Below are 18,772 nucleotides of genomic sequence, written 5' to 3' on the forward strand. Positions count from 1 at the left end.
ACATACACACCGGCTGTGAGCACCTTCAGGGCCAATGTTGTCTCTAGTTCTCCACTGTAACCAAGATACTTGCTCAGAGTAGGTGGTCAATAAACAGCTGTTGAATAAATGTTAAATGAGGAATGAGGTACCAGAAGTATGTACCTTTATGGTCAACTGCTGTTAAACATTTGATCAAGAATTTTCCATCCTTTTTGATTCTAGTTGAGAGTCCACTGATCACAGCTTGGACTTTGAAGCCCAATTACTTCTCCCCAGTACACCAAATCAGATCAAGTTGGAATTTCTATGACCAGGTAGCTGTCAAGAGCAAGGTAATTCCATCCTCTGAGTAGTTCCCATTAGAGATTCAAACAAACAAACAAATAAAAACCAAACAGTTCCCACTCCTGAGCAAACATTGTTTGTATTGATAGCAGGTCCACAAGAGCATAGACAGGTCAGCATATACCAACAAGTGAAGCGCCATATTACTGCTAACTGTCCAAGATAATCGACAATGTAGATAAAAGCAAAAAAATACATAAAATAAAATAACATCATGAACCATATGCAACAATGAGGACCGAGAAATTTCAACCTCATTAAAGACATAAATGGAGGATGTTTATATATATGTATATACACACATACACGTGTAGATAGATAGATAGACGATGGGTGGACAGATAGATGAGTAGATAGACAAATGAATGGAAAATGTAAAACATATTGGAGGAAGACAGCCTGTTTTATTTCCCAAGACTGATGATGAGATGAGCAAATTTGCTCTATAATCGTACTTCATAATGGATATGGAATGAGAGCCTTTGGGAGAGGTTGGGTGGGAGCGGCGGAGAGAATTTAAGTAAGCGGAGAGGTCAAACGCTCGTTTCAGCTCCTTTGGCAAACTCACTTTTGCTGGGACAGGGCTGGGGGGTTATGGGTAGGAACAGCCGTGCAGGCAGAGGCTGGAGTGAAAGGAGAAACTAGCTGACTTGAAGGGTGAGGAAAAGAGTGAAGTCGGCATGAGCTGGCCACCCCCTTCCCTACCCTGTGGCCCTGGCCTTCTCCTCAAGAAACCCTCAGGAAAGATCATCAGTGCCATCCAGTGCTCTCTGGAATAGGAATTGTGTTTCTTTTATTTTCCTCACTCACTAAGACTGTGCCTCAGGACCCAGTACATTGTGCAAAACAATGATGATGATAATATCATCTGACATTTAGTTTGTACTTTGCAAAGCATTTCCTCACTTCATATCTCACTGAGCCTATGTGTTTGAAGACAGGCTGCTTCCGTGCCCCACCTGAAGGCTGTGGATTGCCAAGCCCTCCCTTCTTCCCTGCAACACCCATCCCCAAAGGCCCTGACCATAACAGTGATTCTGCCATGTACAGCCTTCCAAAGACAATGTCCCAAAGACCCACGCCTCAATTAATTTCCTGGAGTGTATTATCTTGCTCTAAAAGAAGATTATTTTCAATAGCTCAGAATTTTCCTCCAATGCTCAGATTTCTTTCTATGAGATAAATCTTAAGATTCTTGCTACTCAAAGTGTGGTCCAGGGGCAGCAACATCAGGATCACTTGGGGTCTTCTTAAATTGCAGACCCTCAGGCCTCACCCCAGATTTTGGGTTTGCATTTTAATGAGGTCCCAGGGGATTTGCATGCTCATTAAAGCTTGAGAATCTCTGTTATAATAGTTCTACATACACAAAAAATGTTCAGTATTCACAGAAATTATTTTTTAGATTTTGTTGATAAATGCAATATCCATCATAGGTATTCATCCCATAGATTTTGTTTGTTCACTTTGCTAGTTTACTGAATACTAACTAATATTCTGGATGCTTTTAAACGTGCAGTAAGGTGGGGAGAGGGTTTTTGTTACTGACTGTCACCCACCTCTAATACTATAAAGGACATTGATTCTGAAGCCCAGAATCTGTGACTAGGCCTAGGGAGTATCAACAAGTGAGAGTATTAGGGAAAATCATGGACTATTTTTGCATATTGTTTGGGACAAATACTTTAATTCCTGGGTGATCTTGATTAATCTAGTGTTAATATATTCAGAATAATAAGAACTAAATGAATGCAGCTTTATTTATAACAGCCAGAAGACTAGATCGTAATGGTCTGCTGTCCACATAGACTTCATAGGATTTATAAAAAAAGTGGAAAAGCCATTGTTTTTATTTGTCAGGGTGCATTTAAAGTTTACCAAAAGAATTAGGAAGAGGGGGTACTTGAATATCAAATATAACTGATAAGAGTGGAATTTCATGACAGCAAAGTTTGGAACACCCAACGGAGGAGCTAAATATTGTTGCCTCCACATATCTACACAAAGAACAGTGATGATTTACGACGGTCATGTCGGGCGGTCCAAGCAGTAGGGAGATGTTGGTGCCTTGATCGAAGATGGGATCATTCTGTACACTTCTTTTCCATATCCACAGTTCTTAGCATAGTATTTGGCACACAGAACATGCTCATTAAATGCTTTTTGAATTTAATAACACAAAGTCGTCTTTCAGAGAGTTTTGCTAATCTGTCCAGAGAAGAACTGACACATGTGAGAAATGTTTAGCTGGACACAGCTTCCAGAAGGAAAGAAGCCTCAAACCGTGGCCCTAGATCTCTCCTTCCAGGTCCATCATACTGAATTCCTGGAAGTAAAATGCCTAAAAATGTGCCTGGCAGAACAGCAGATCAATAAGTATTTGCTGAACCAGTGAACAAGTGAATTTATCTTTTCAAATCCCTTTACTTGCCTCCTTTGTGAAGGTGAGTCCTGTTGATGTAGCATGCCATCAAGCTGCTGGGCTAGTTACAGACACAAGGCAGAGTCTGGTAGAAGTTACAATCAGGAATTGGACCATTTTCTCAAAAGAAGGGCTATATAAAGGCAACCAGAAGTTGAAAAAATAAGTTCTTATTCTACACAGATTTGTTGCTGAGTCAAACAGAACTCACATTCTTGGAAAAGATTTTCTTGATAAAAATAAACATTTTTTTCTGACTATAAGATATGATCATTGTAGAAAATGTATAAAATATGGTAAAGTATAAGAGGAAATTGAATTTCCTCATACCCATCCCTAGGAGATAGCCATGATTACTATTTAGCTATGTTTTCTTTTAATCTTCTTTTTCTATGCACATATACTTTTATAAAATCAGAATCATTGCTTTTCTGATTTTACATTTTCATCTAACATTGTAGCATGAAGTATTTTCCAAAATTAATAAACATTCTTTGACAGTACCATATCGATGACGCACATATGCATACATAAAAGATATTTAAACATTCTTCCAGTGTAGCTATTCCAAACAACACTCGGATAATTTCCCTTGTATGTAAATCTTGTCCAAGATGAAAATCTTGGGGTATTTTCCTAGAAGGTAGAAGAGGCTTTCAAAAGAACAGCAGCAGGTGAAGCTAGAGAAAAGCAGTGGTTGGGCATCATTTTAGCCGCCTCACAAGGACATAATCCCGTTGGCCTCGGGCCTCCCAGGGACCTTGGCCCATCGAACCATTGAGCTTTTTTAGAGTTTCTTAAATTCCCTGGGTTCTGAAGGAGAGAGAACCTCTCCAATATTTTCTCCATAAGCTAAGGAAAAAAGGATAAAAAAGTCTAGTATTCCTTGAAAGAGAAGGTAAAGTATTTTCCAGCAATGCGATCTCACCCCACATGTCTCCGAAGGACTAGTGTTAGTCTGAAGTCTCTTCAAGTTCATAGACGTGCTTTTTCCTTACAACGACCTTTTGTTGGAGGTATTTGAGGTTTGTTTTTATAAATAGTTCTTACTTAAATGAGAATCTCATTTTAAAATTATTTAAAAAATCATTTATATTGTGTCAGTGGTCTAGAGCAAAAGCTGGCTTTTACAAATTTAGAAAACACATCTGCGCTTTCTGAAATGAAACACTTCAATCCAATTTTAATAATAAGGCATTGCTTATGTATGTATGTATATCATATAATATGTATACAAATGAACACATATAATAATGTATAATTATATACACAAGTATATAGTAATTTGCAGTTTACAAAACATTTTCCAGCCATGATCTCTTTTGATAGTCATAATAACAGAACCTGAGGCATGGCAGATGTTATTTCAGTTTTGTTGGTGAAAATAAAGAGGCTTAAGGTTAAGTCAGTTGTCCAAGGTTACCTGCCTGGTTCACTGGTTACTAGATGGTCCCGTCACCCCTGTCACCTTCTCGAACCACCCCCGCTACACAGCTTCCCTAAGACCCTTCATGAACTTGGTCACTGATTAATCAATCTTGATTTCAGTTTCATGTTGCAGAACACAAAGATGACTCTCTCCCCACCCCTCATAGAGATACTTGAAGACAAACAAATTAGTCTGAAAACTGAGAACACATACACACCCCGTGCACTTCCTACTTACGAAAAGGATTTGAGGTGGTTGATACCCACAACATTAGGGGCAATAGTAGTTTCACTGAAAAAAGACAACAGCAAAGGAAAATTTAAAAATTAAGACTACAGAACCTCTACTATTTCTTTACTACACACTGCATGTTCAAACTTTGGGATGATATCAAAATGAGAATTTTCCTTATCCTCAATGACATTTCAAAGATCAAAGTACCATCAGAAAATACAAGATGCTGTGCTTGCTTCGGCAGCACATATACTAAAATTGGAGCTATACAGAGAACATTAGCATGACCCCTGTGCAAGGATGACACGCGATTCGTGAAGCGTTCCGTATTTTTGAGGCAGAAACTCCCTTCTGGAGAGGAAAAACGCCGCCTTCACAAGCCGCAGCGCCTCACGGCCGCCCGGGAGCAGCGCACAGGTCCGCAGCCCTCCCTGGAGGAGCGGGGCCCCGAGCCGGGGAGCGCCCCCGCTGTGGGCATTTTGTGGACCCAGCACAATCGAGACGAGTGGCAGAATATCTGACTTTGCCTGCTACTAAAACATTGGGGAGTACCTCCAGAAAAGCTTGTTCACAAAGACATTAAAACCGGTTCTTAAAGGGCCCATGCGCAAACTCACCTGTTTCAGAGAGCAACCTAAAATCACCAGAAAGAAAGGTGCACAGTGCTTTGGTGAAAAGAGACTCACCTAATAGGCCCTGTGTGCATCTCAGTGAGAGGAGAGGCCTCTCCAGGGACTGGGACATTGACGGCGGCCATTGTTGTGGCCTGGTGTGGTTGTGCTGACACAGACGCCATGGGAGTTCTCCCTGGGGCCTGCTAGCCCAGGGTCTGCCCCACGCGCTAGAGCACCGATTTAATCCAGCTCAGCCAGGGCAGGCAGCCCATGCTAGAGACTGGCCCCACCCATCAACAAGCCCTCAGGCAACTTGTGGGCCTGCATAGATTGGTGACTGGATTCTCTGCAGCCTGGCAACTGAACCGATGTCAGTGGGGCAGGGCATGCACAAGGAGCGGGTGGAGAGTGTGGGGTGGTGGTGGAGTGTGTGGGGCTCCCGCCATGGAGAGACTGGGTCCGCTTCGAGAGGTCTGGGCACACACACGGGGCAGGACTGTGTTGACTGTGTGTGTGGACCTGTGGGTGGCAGGGCTTGTCAGTTGCAGAAGACTTGTGCTTCTCAAAGACCCACATAGGGGGTTTGCCCCACCTTGCAAAGCCTGAAACAATTGGGTGCTCCCGTGCCTGAGGCCAGCCCTACCCAGCTGCAATCCTCAGAGAGCTGACAAGAGACATAAAGGCTGGAGGCTTATAGCAATTGTAAGCCCCTGAGACTAACAACCTGCCACGCTGGGGGCCTACTCACTTAAAAGAAATACTGCAACACAAATGTGGTATTAGAACTTGCAGCCAACTGTGCTGGGGCTCCCCACACCTGATAAAGAGACTGAAGGGCCCACAACAACTACAAGCAGCTGAGAATTACAACAGCTGGCTAGGAGCATAACTCGGCCAACCTGAGTGCCTACAGGGAGAGCAAACAGGCCACAACAGAAGGACACACGTAGCCCACATAGGGGTCACCCCTGGAACATTGAGAACTGAGGGAAGCACACTGCAGGCCTCCTAAGCCATCACTTACATAAGGTCACCTATCCAAGAGCAGGAGACATAGCTGACCTACCTAATATGTAGACACAAGCACAGGGAAAGAGGCAAAATGAGGAGGCAAAGGAATACATTCCAAGTAAGGCAACAGGACAAAACCCCAGAAAAGGAACTAAGTGAAACAGAAATGAGCAACCTACCCAACAGAGAGTTCAAACAAAGAGTATTAAGGATGCTCACTGATCTTGGGAGAAGAATGGATGAACTCAGTGAGAATGTCAACAAAGAAATGGAAGATATAAAAAAAGAACCAATCAGAAATGAAGAATACAATACTGGAAATGAAAAATTCACTAGAGGGACTCAAAAGCAGAGTAGAGGATACAGAAGAACGGATCTGTGAGCTGGATGAAAGACTAGAAGAAATTACCCAAGGTGAACAGGCAAAAGAGAAAAGAATTAAAAAGAGTGAGGATAGTCTAGAGGACCTCTGGGACAACATCAAGTGCACTAACATCCGTGTTATAGGTGTCCCGGAAGGAGAAGAGCGAGACAAAGGGGCAGAGGATCTATTTCAAGAAATAATAGATGAAAACTTCCCTAACCTAAGCAAGGAAACAGACATCCAGGTACAGGAATCACAGAGAGCCCCAAACAAGGCAAACCCAAAGAGGCCCACACCAAGACACATCATAATCAAAATGTCCAGAATTAAAGATAAAGAGAGAATCCTAAAAGCCACAAGACAAAATCAAGTTACATACAAAGGAAACCCCATAAGGCTATCAGCTGACTTCTCAGCAGAAACTTTACAGGCTAGAAGAGAGTGGCACGATATATTTAAAGTGCTAAAAGGAAAAAACTTACGGCCAAGAATACTCTACCCAGCAAGGTTATCATTCAAAATGGAAGGAGAGGTCAAAAATTTCCCAGACAAGCAAAAATTAAAGGAGTTTGTCACCAAGAAACCAGTGCTACAAGAAATGTTAAAGGGACTGATTTAAGGGGAAAAGAGAAGACCACAAATAGGAAAAATTATCTATTTCCATGATAAGAGGGTAATGGATACAAATGCACAAAAAAGAGGTTAGATATGATATCAAAAACATAAAAGGAGGGAGGAGGGAAGTTAAAGAGTAGAGCTTTCAGAGAGAGGTCAAACTAAAGAGACCATCAATTCTGTATAGAAGAAGAAAGGAACAGAGAAGGACGACTAAAACACTGAGAAAAACAAAAGTTTAAGAATGGCAGTAAGTACATACTTATCAATAGCTACTTTAAATGTCAATGGACTAAATGCTCCAATTAAAAGGCACAGGGTGGCTGATGGGATAAAAAAACAAGACCCATATATATGCTGCATACAAGAGACACACTTCAGACCTAAAGACACTCACAAACTGAAAGTGAAGGGATGGAAAAAGATACTCCATGCAAATGGCAATGAAAAGAAAGCTGGGGTAGCAGTACTCATATCAGACAAAATAGACTTTAAAACAAAAACTATAAAAAGAGACAAAGAAGGGCATTACATAATGATCAAGGGAACAATCCAACAAGAGGATATAACACTTGTAAATATCTACGCACCCAATGTAGGTGCACTTAAATATATAAAGCAATTATTAACAGACATAAAAACAGAAATAGACAGTAAAACAATAATAGTAGGGGACTTTAACACTCCACTTACACCAACGGATAGATCATTCAAACAGAAGATTAATAAGGAAACATTGGCCTTAAATGATACACTAAAACAGATGGACCTAGTAGATATATACAGAACATTGCATCCAAAAACCGAAGAATACACGTTCTTTTCAAATGCACATGGAACATTCTCCAGGATTAATCACATATTAGGCCACAAAACAAGTCTCCATAAATTTAAGAAGATTGAAATAATACCAAGCATCTTTTCTGACCACAACGGTATGAAACTAGAAATCAACTATAGGAAGAAAATCAGAAAAGTCACAAATACGTGGAGATTAAACAAAATGCTACTGAACAACGACTGGGTCAATGAAGAAATCAAAGAAGAAATAAAAAAATACCTGGAGACAAATGAAAATAAAAATACGACATGCCAGAATTTATGGGATATAGCAAAAGCAGTTCTAAGAGGGAAGTTTATAGCAATACAGGCCTATCTCAACAAACAAGAAAAATCTCAAATAAACAATCTAACAATGCACCTAAAGGCACTGGAAAAAGAAGAACAAACAAAGCCAAAAATCAGTAGAAGAAGGGAAATAATAAAAATCAGAGCAGAAATAAATGAAATAGAGACAAAAAAACACAATAGAACAAATTAATAAAATCAAGAGCTGGTTCTTTGAAAAGATCAACAAAATTGACAAACCTTTAGCTAGACTCACCAAGAAAAAAAGAGGGAAGGCACAAATAAGTAAAATCAGAAAGGACAGAGGAGAAATTACAACAGACACCTCAGAAATACAAAAGATTATAAGAGAATACTATGAAAAGCTATATGCCAACCAATTTGACAATCTGGAAGAAATGGATAAATTCTTAGAATCATACAACCTTCCAAAACTGGATCAAGAAGAAGTAGAGAATTTGAATAGACCAATCACCAGTAAGGAATCAAAACAGTAATCAAAAACCTCCCCAAAAATAAAAGTCCAGGACCAGACGGCTTCCCTGGTGAATTCTACCAAACATTCAAAGAAGACTTAATACCAATCCTTCTCAAACTCTTCCAAAAAATTGAGGAGGGGGGGAAGCTCCCTAACTCATTCTATGAAGCCGACATTATCCTGATACCAAAACCAGACAAGGACAACACAAAAAAAGAAAACTACAGGCCAATATCACTGATGAACATTGATGCAAAAATCCTCAACAAAATACTAGCAAATCACATACAACAATATGTTAAAAAGATTATACACCATGATCAAATGGGATGTATTCCAGGGATGCAGGGATGGTTTAACATTCGCAAATCAATCAACGTAATACACCACATTAATAAAATGAAGAACAAAAATCACATGATCATCTCAGTAGATGCAGAGAAAGCATTTGAGAAGATACAGCATCCATTTACGATAAAAACTCTGAATAAAATGGGGATAGAAGGAAAGTACCTCAACATAATAAAGGCCATATATGACAAACCCACAGCTAATATCATCCTCAATAGTGAAAAACTGAAAGCTATCCCTCTAAGAACAGGAACCAGACAAGGATGCCCACTGTCACCACTCCTATTAACATAGTACTGGAAGTCCTAGCCAGAGCAATCAGGCAAGAAAACGAAATAAAAGAGATCCAAATTGGAAAGGAAGAAGTGAAACTGTCACTATTTGCAGATGACATGATTTTATATAGAGAAAACCCTAAAGAATCCACCAGAAAACTTTTAGAAGTAATAAACGAATACGGTAAAGTTGCAGGATACAAAATCAACATACAAAATCAGTTGCATTTCTATACACTAACAACAACAAAGTAGCAGAAAGAGAAATTAAGAATACCATCTCATTTACAATTGCAACAAAAACAATAAAATACCTAGGAAAGAAAAGACCCCGAATAAGTAAAGGAATCCTGAGAAAAAAGAACAAAGCTGGAGGTATCACACTCCCTGATTTCAAAATATACTACAAAGCTATAGTAACCAAAACAGCATGGTACTGGCACAAAAACAGACACACAGATCAATGGAACAGAATGGAAAGCCCACAAATAAACCCACACATCTATGGACAGCTAATCTTTGACAAAGGAGCCAAGAACATACAACGGAGAAAAGAAAGTCTCTTCAACAAATGGTGTTGGGAAAACTGGATAACCACATGCAAAAAAATGAAAGTAGACCCTTACCTTACACCATACACAAACATTAACTCCAAATGGATTAAAGACTTGAATGTAAGACCTGAAACTGTGAAACTTCTAGAAGAAAACATAGGCAGTACACTCTTTGACATGGGTCTTAGCAACATATTTTCAAGCACCATGTCTGACCGGGCAAGAGAAACAATAGAAAAAATGAACAAATGGGACTATATCAAACTAAAAAGCTTCTGCACAGCAAAGGAAACCATCAACAAAACGAAAAGACAACCTAACAATTGGGAGAAGATATTTGCAAACCTTACATCTGATAAATGGTTATTCTCCAAAATATATAAAGAACTCATGCATCTCAACAAGAAGAAAACTAACAACTCAATCAAAAAATGGGCCAAAGACCTGAACAGACATTTCTCCAAAGAAGATATACAGATGGCCAACAGACACACGAAAAGATGTTCAAAATCATTAACTATCAGGGAAATGCAAATCAAAACTACAATGAGATATCACCTCACGCCCGTCAGAATGGCTATCATTAACAAGACAGGAAACAACAAGTGTTGGAGAGAATGTGGAGAGAAGGGAACTCTCATACACTGCTGGTGGGAGTGCAAACTGGTGCAGCCACTATGGAAAACAGTATGGAGATTCCTCAAAAAATCAAGGATAGAACTACCATATGATCCAGCTATTCCACTGCTGGGTATTTATCCAAAGAACTTGAAAACATCAATGCATAAAGATACATGCACCCCTGTGTTCATTGCAGCGTTATTCACAATAGCCAAGACTTGGAAGCAACCTAAGTGTCCCTCAAGGGACGAATAGATAAAGAAGATGTGGTATATATACACAGTGGAATACTACTCAGCCATAAGAAACGATGAAATCCAGCCATTTGTGACAACATGGATGGACATTGAGGGTATTATGCAAAGTGAAATAAGTCAGAGGGAGAAGGTCAAATACCGTATGATTTCCTTCATTAAGTAGTAGATAATAACAACAATAAACAAACACATAGGGACAGAGATTGGATTGGTGGTTACCAGGGGGAAAGGGGGGAGGGAGAAGGGCAAAGGGGATAATTTGGCACGTGTGTGGTGATGGGTTGTAATTAGTATTTGGGTGGTGAACATGATGTAGTCTATGCAGAAATAGAACTATAATGATATACACCTGAAATTTACACAATGTTATAAACCAATGTTACTGCAATAAACAAACAAAAAACAAAAAAAGAAAATACAAGATGCTCCGCATTGATAAAAATGTGAAATAAGTAGGGAAAAAATGACACTGGCTTGCCAGGCCTGGGAAGATGCAGATGAATGGCACTGCAGGTGGAAACATGAAGTATCAACTCAGGGAGCAAAATCTCCTAGGTCCCCCCGAGAGAATGTGAGTAGACCCCACTGGAAGATTTAACGTGCCTTGGCCTCAGTTTCATTATCTGTACCAAAGAAGCAAACCTATTGTATGGACTGTTATTCAGAATGTGGATAGTTTATATGAAACTGCTTTGTTAAATTACTTCTGTAATTTTACCCAGCAAAATCTTTTAAAATAGTAAACCTTGGAGAAAATTAATACAATGTGAAATACACTGCAAATATAAAGTGCCATGTAAATGCTTCCTGATGGGGTGATTAAAACACAGATGAGGTCTACAAATTGCCAGTTCTACCTCTGACTCAGCCGCCACAGAGTGAGTTTGGCAACTGTAATCTTGCAAACTACAGTTTTTAAAAAAATGAACATAGATCCCTTTCTGACAGATGTTACCTCTCCAAGCAACACCTGATACGTAAGTCTCAAATAATGTCAAGACACATTTGGCTTTTTAGCCATCAAGTCAGGGACAGACCCGCCTCCCCTCTGATTACTTGCAGCCTCACAGGACAGACATGGGCCAGCTTCCCTGCATGTTCCTGAGGGTCTCGAATCCTGCTGGGCTGAAAGCATGACTCCACACAGGTTCCTTAGAGGCTTCTCGGCAGTGGTGATTTCAAAGTTTCTCCAGGGAAGAAGGCAAGCCACCAACGTTGGAGCTTGTATTTCCACGAAGTTTGTAGCTTTCCAGATACATCTTGCTTTAAATTTCTAGAAGGGAATTCTTCCTCCTTCCCACCCTCCCTTCCTTTTTGAAAGAAATAAAAAGTAGCAGATCTCCTGAGTGGTCATTTTGTCCCTGCTACTTGCTGTGGGACCACCAGTGCTCTCTGTAGCTTAAGTGAGGTGGTTACCCGATTCTGCTAATGCCTCCTACTTATAGTTAAACAGGGAAACATATTTTAATTTTAGTCAATACAGAGAACTAAATACCCCCCAAACAAAAAATATGTGTATAGTATATCATGTATAATACACACACTATGGCATGTACATACACAATAAAAATACACTATACACCATAATGTGTATATATACACAATAAAAATAACTAAATATCCCCTAAACTATATTTATAACATATGTGGATGGATGGATATATGTGTATGTACATATATTGTTTGGGGGATACACACACATTCAATAGATCTCAAATGGGGTCTACTCTAGTGGTGGGATTTTAACATTTGAGCTGGGGGAGGCTTCCAGTTTGAGCTCATCTCATGCTGGGACCAACTGCCCTGCTTCCTGAGACCAAAGGGCTTCCCAGGACATGGACTTCCAGTGCTAAAACCGGTCATCCTGACTCTTGGTGCACTATGGGCCTGGTGTCGCCAACACGGTGCGCCTGTCATCTCTTTTCTCCCTGGCAAACCGCAGAGCCTTGGGAACTTCGCAGGCCTGTGCAGCAGTGTGAGAGCCCCTGGGAGCTGCAGACATCACATGTGCCCCTCCTTGACCAGGCTCAGCCCATCCTGCAAGCACCGCCACATCCCCCGCTTCACTGCTGATTGAAATCCACTGGGCTTGCGAGGATGTGGCCTTTCGGGCAGGTGCTCCACCTTTGACAGTACCCACACCTACCCACACCTTCCCCTCACCCCAGGCACTAGTTCAAGCTGTGATGCAGAGAAGGAGGGAGAAAATAGTTAAAAGACCAGTGTTTCAGCAGACGCCCGATCCCTCAGTTTGCGTGTGTGTGTCTGCTTCCTGGCAGTTCTGGGAGTTTCTGTTGTCTTCGATATTAACTGTATCTAGATTTCTCCTGAAAAAGCATCTTGAACGCTCCTCACCACCCACCCACCCAGTCATCCCAACTGGACCATTAACCTTTTGGAGACAAGAAAAAGAGGTCAGCAAATGTGGCCGTCCCTGGCATTGCTGGCTGCTACATTATGAACCCAGTGGTGTGCTTGTGGAGAAGGGCTGGGTCCCTCCGGTCCACGCCATCCTCGACACAGATCAGCTCTCCCATCTGAGGCAAGTCACTTTCTTTAAGCCTTAGTTATTCCTGTGGGAGTGGGTATAATAAAAGTTGCTCTGAGAATCGAATGGAATCTGTATGTAAAGTGTTGAGCAGCGTGCCTGGTATGTAGTGAGCGTTAACTAAATGTCATGAGCCATACAGAGACCCATAAACTCTTTAATAAGGATTTCCATCACCTGCTCACCAGAACAAAAGACTACCCATGTGTGTCCTCTTCCCACCTGCTTCCTTTGGTCATTCCGCATGTAAGGGAGTTGCTATACTCCTTGTTCTTGTAATGATTTTAAATGCTCTGTGCAAGGGAGAGATTCAATAAGACTCTGAGCAAAAATGACTCTAGTTAAGTCCAACTCCAACGGTATGAAGCCCTGAGCATTGGGCATCACCCAGCGGACACCTGGCCTGTGGGGGTGCTGCTCAGGGCATGCCTCCTGTCATGTTCTGGATGCCCTGCACCCAACTGCACTCTCTGCATGTTTCCCTTACTCGTTTCTTGCAATGTGATAATGAACAAGAGAGAGAGAGCACGTGGAGGCCCGCTTCAGCCTGCATCCTCCTGGGAGAAGCAGACAGCAGATGGCCAGGCCCACGGCAGGCTGTTTGTTCGCCAAGGGGTTCAGCACCTGCACCCGCACAAAGTAGACGGGCCCAGGGCTTGCTCTGCAGTCAGCAGGAATTCCAGGATGACTTCCAGAGGGGAGACTCAGGGCAGAGCTTGGGTAATGCTGTGGGAACAGATGTAAGTCAATGAGGGAATTTTATTCCATAATCTGAATGGATGTCTTGTGCCTGAAGAGAGAAATGGAAACCAAGCCCACCACACCCCTACGGGCCTTCCCGGGCTTTGTTTTCATGGCAGTGGAGATGGCTGCTTGGCAACTTCCGTGGCTGGTTAGGGGTCTCCTGGCCTCTGGTAGGATGCGTGGGAATGTAACGATAGGGTATGGAGAAAAAAGTCCACTCTGGTGTTGCCCATGTGATTAGGGTCCCTGAACAAACCCAGTCTCAGAAAAAGAATCCATTGATCCCTCCTCTGTTTTCAAAGGCAACTTAGAACAAAATTCTAGACATCTAAGTCATCATTTGTTTACAAAGCCCTATTTCAATGATCAGTTGGAAGCTAATGTTTCACAGACCACATGTTTAAATGCTAACCTCCCTCATTGTTTATGAAAAAGCAGATCCCAAGATTTCCAAGCATGCCCTGGCTCTTCCAGAGGGCCCGGCTGTTGGGGGACAGAGAGTAGAGGAGGTCAGCCCTCCCTCCCTCAGGAATCTCTGAGCTTGCTGGAACCTTCCAGTGTGTGGGTGGTAGATGTATCAGCTGACAGGGGGAAGTGAGAGCGTGAAGGCGGCCACCCAAGACTTCAGGTCACTGCTGACACTCCCGATGGAGCTCAGATCTCAGTGCTGGGAGGGCACCTGCTCGCCTTGCCAAAACAAACCAGCCCCTGCTAGGGGCACATTGCAAAGGAAGGGGGAGCACAAGAGGAAGGAAGTGCTGGGTTTCACTTAAAACAGCTCAAATATCCAGTTTACAATGATGCGATGTTCCTGGGTGTGAGGAGTAGAAAAAGAGCTGAGGCTCCATTCCAGATCTGGGTAGCGTTAATATGCATCACCACAGAGTTCTAGAAATGAGCCGGCTGCGTTTCCAGCCCTTGCTCTGGTTGTCCTCTGCCGACAGGATTTCCAACCTCTCTTTGTTTATCTTTAGGCCTGAGAATCCATCTGGTTTTCATTCAGGTGGCCTCAGGCTTGCCTCAGAGGTGAAAAGGGTGCGCACTTAAATTGGATTTCTCACAAATTTCAAACCAGAAGAATCCCAGTCTTCTCACACAAAGCCTGTTCTACTTGGCCAGCCCCTGGCCCTTGAAGCCTGGCATAAATCAGTTTCACCTGTTTGGCCAAATGAGCACATGTTGACCTAATGAAAGGGAATGGTGCAATCAGAGAGTTTCTGCATGTGTTCTATTGTAGAGAGAATGGGGTGGATGACCTCTCATTGACCTCCTGTCACTTCTCTTCCTGGTGGGGACAATGGTTCTGAGTCCTGATAGGTCAGGTATGGGTCCTTGGACCAGTCTCAGATTGGGTAGTTCCGAATATGTAATAGAGTCCTATATCCCAGCTGAATATTATTCGGGGAGAAGGAAGTTTTGTATCTACACTTATGCACCACATAATGATGTTTTGGTCAAGGATGGACTGCATACGCGATGGTGGTCCCATAAGATTAGTACCATATAGCCTAGGTGTGTAGTAGCCTATACCATCTAGGTTTGTGTAAATACACTCTATGATGCTCACACAATGACTAAATCACCTAACAACCATCTCGCAGAAGGTATCCCCATCATTAAATGACACATGACTATAGTTGGGGGAGGAGGGTAGGCATGTCTGAGTTTAAGCCATTTAAATTAAAATTTCCCTTGAGGCTGCTGGATCAGGTAGCAAGGCATCAGATGAAAAATGATTAGATTTTTGCCCCTTATTTCAGAGGTCAAGCCTTAGAAACAGCACCCATGTCATCAGGCTGGGTGAGGAAGCCGTGTGTTGGAGTCTCTTGGCAGGATATGTGGTCAAGCTGGCTCAAGTGCTTCAAATATTCCTACATATACGGATATTCCTATACCTAGGCGCTATGTGGGCATCCTTGGGAACCATGATTTGTCATCACTGTTACTTTTCCTCATTAAAAACCACAGGTCAAATGAACGAACAGAAGCTGAATCCTCTAAAAGAAGAATCGACCAACTACGGCTGGTGGGCCAAATCCAGCCCACAGCCTGTTTTTATCTATAAAGTTTTATTGGAACACACACATGCCATTTGCTTACTTATTGTCACAGCTGCTTTCTCAAGGGCAGAGTCAAGCAGTTGTAACAGATTGCAAAGCTGAAAATATTTACTATCTGATCTTTCACAGGAAAAGTATGCCAACCCTGCTCTAAAATGTGTGGTTCTGTTTTCCCTCAGTTGAAGTTTTCCTTTAGTTAAAGGGTGATGTTCTCCACACTGACCCAGGAGATGCGAGACCCCAGGGACAGAAGCACCTGAGAAAGTGTAAAGCACAGCTGTTTAATGGACTCGGGGGGAGCGTTTGGGGATATACTTAAGCTTCCACTTGTTTCCTCTCTGTACAAAATGCCCTCCTTTAAACCCCAGAGATTCCTATGTGCATGAGGATGTTGAAAATATAAGAGACTTCGTATCATGGAAAATCTTGTTGACAATTTCTTGGCCGTTCTTGAGCTTAATTTTCTCCATCTCTCATTGTGGTCTCCTTACTCCACAGATCCTGGGCTGCTCTGAGTATAATCCTACCTCCCTTCATGTTATAACATGACAGATCCTGCCTGGTACACAGTAGTTATGTTGTATAGACCAGCCACAGACAAAACAACAGACTTGGTTTTTTTCCTAATATGGTCTGGTGTGGTAGCCATATATGGCAAGGTAAATGTCAATATTTCTAAAATTCCGATTCCTTATCTCTACCTAATCCATTGTCTCTCTCTTTTCAAAATGAAGATTTGGGTTACAGCCACACAGTCTAAATTAACCTAACACAGAAAGTAAAGCTCTCTTGTGGTTGGAATGTAAAGGAGGGAGCTGGGAATTAAGGAACACCTGAGTTCCATCCGTTGCTGCTCTCCCCCCACAGTGTCACAGGCTGAGTTTGCACTACTAGAACATTTTAAAAAGTCATCCTGGTATATGGTCTTTCTCCTTCTTGCTATAATCTTATTTTATGATCTTTAGATAGAAAAAAATTATATGCATACACACATACACATGCATATATGTTATATATATATATTCAAAATTGTGAAAATGAACCAGATATGCCCTCCTAATCTATTGGTCTGTTTAGCCCCAGCTTACAAACAGACCGCTCCCTCCCACTTTGTGCTCACACAGAGCTCCCAGGACAAATGAGACCAGAGCTTGTTTGCAAGAATTGATATCTTCTTTCCGGTTTGGTTAAATTGGTCCCTGTAAAGCAAAATGAAGATACATTTTCTGACATTGACCCAACCTCTATACTGTTATTTTCCTTTGTTCGTGACAGGGAGTTCTACTTGATGTGAGGAGAGGAATCTGCATCCCTCTCCGTATTTCTCACAAAGTGCACTTAATCGGCTCTCCATGAGCCTCTGGTGACTGGGTTAGTGAGTGAGCAACACACCAGGGTTTGAAGAAGCCTTGAAGGGTCTTTGTCCCGGCCCTCTCTCCCCACATCACATCACAAGGCGCTCTTTCTCAGCTCTGAAGGGCAGGGTTCTTCCGTCAGCACATCGGCACAGACTCGGGCAGCTTCCTCCTGGCCCCTTCTTGCTCTTCTCCAGTTGTCATCATGTTATCATCTTAGGCAGTCAAGTTGTTAGCCTTCTTTTGTAAGGAATAATCAAAATCCCTAGCTCCTTCCCAGAGAGCAAAAAACAGACAGTACTACAAAGAGAGAAGGGTTGGGAGCTCAAGGGAAAACCCCCAGTGACACAGCAGTTAAAATGTCCCCAGCAGTTATTTCATGAATTATTCTTGCACTCAGGTGAAAGTGAAGCCTGAATTCCTGTTCAGAAAAATAACAATTCAGGAGCCGGCCTGGTGGCATAGTGGTTAAGTTCGCACCCTCCACTTTGGCAGCCCAAGGTTCACGGGTTCGGATCCCAGGGGCGACTTATGCACCCCTTATCAAGCCATGTTGTAGTGGCATCCCACATATAAAAGAGGAAGATGAGCATGGATGTTAGCCCAGGGCCAATCTTCCTCAGCAAAAAGAGGAGGATTAGCATGGATGTTAGCTCAGGGCCGATCTTCCTCACAAAAATAAAAAATAATAATCCATTCCTAACATCAACCATGCAGGATAACATCTAGAAAGTGCTCAAAACTAGGTAAAAATCTTGGAATTTCTTAGTTTTCAAACACAAACTGGACTGTTTTTTCCAACTTTGTCGGTCAGCATCTTGGGAGGGGGGTGTGGTGTCATCAAAGGCCTTTAAAGGTTTTCATGTGAAAAAGCAGCTTGAAATGATACTATGTCCACAGGAAAAACAGATCTGTGCAAGGGTCAGCCATTTTGAGTTCTGATTTCAAGAGGAAAGTAGAAGGAAGTGTGGAAAATAAAGGAGGCATCTGACTCTGGATGAATGCGAAATTCTTATGTGACTTGGCTCACATTTTCCTTCAGCAGACAGAATACGGTGTGACTCTGGTTTACTCTGTGACAAAGAGACCACACAAAACAAAGAAGGGGCAGTGCTGTGAGCTAGGACTGTTGCCCTTGATAAGCTCTCCGGGGTATGATTTCAAGGAGTAAGTTAATGGCCTCACTACAAAAGAGTCCCAGGGGTCCCTGAAGCTTGACCCCAAAACTTGAACTCTACCTGAACTGATTTTTTTCATTTTTTTTCTTTTTTGAGGTTTGAAAACATTTAATCAACTCTCCTCCCGGGACATTTGGTTTCTGTGCACTTCTGCTCTTGTGGGCTCCATCTGGGGGAAGAAGTGCCAAAACCACCACTGGAAAGGCT

General features: G+C 42.1%; 1 non-coding gene across 1 annotated transcript; it reads left to right on the forward strand.

Moving 5' to 3' along the window:
• The first annotated feature begins 4,640 nt into the window (after positions 1-4,640).
• On the forward strand, positions 4,641-4,746 carry LOC147915351 (U6 spliceosomal RNA). The gene has a single exon (XR_015554208.1). It is a non-coding gene; the product is annotated as a U6 spliceosomal RNA (small nuclear RNA).
• Positions 4,747-18,772: the final 14,026 nt, after the last annotated feature.

Source organism: Ceratotherium simum, chromosome 13 (genome assembly GCF_057802395.1).
Source record: "Ceratotherium simum simum isolate JZ-2026a chromosome 13, ASM5780239v1, whole genome shotgun sequence".
NCBI lineage: Eukaryota > Metazoa > Chordata > Mammalia > Perissodactyla > Rhinocerotidae > Ceratotherium > Ceratotherium simum.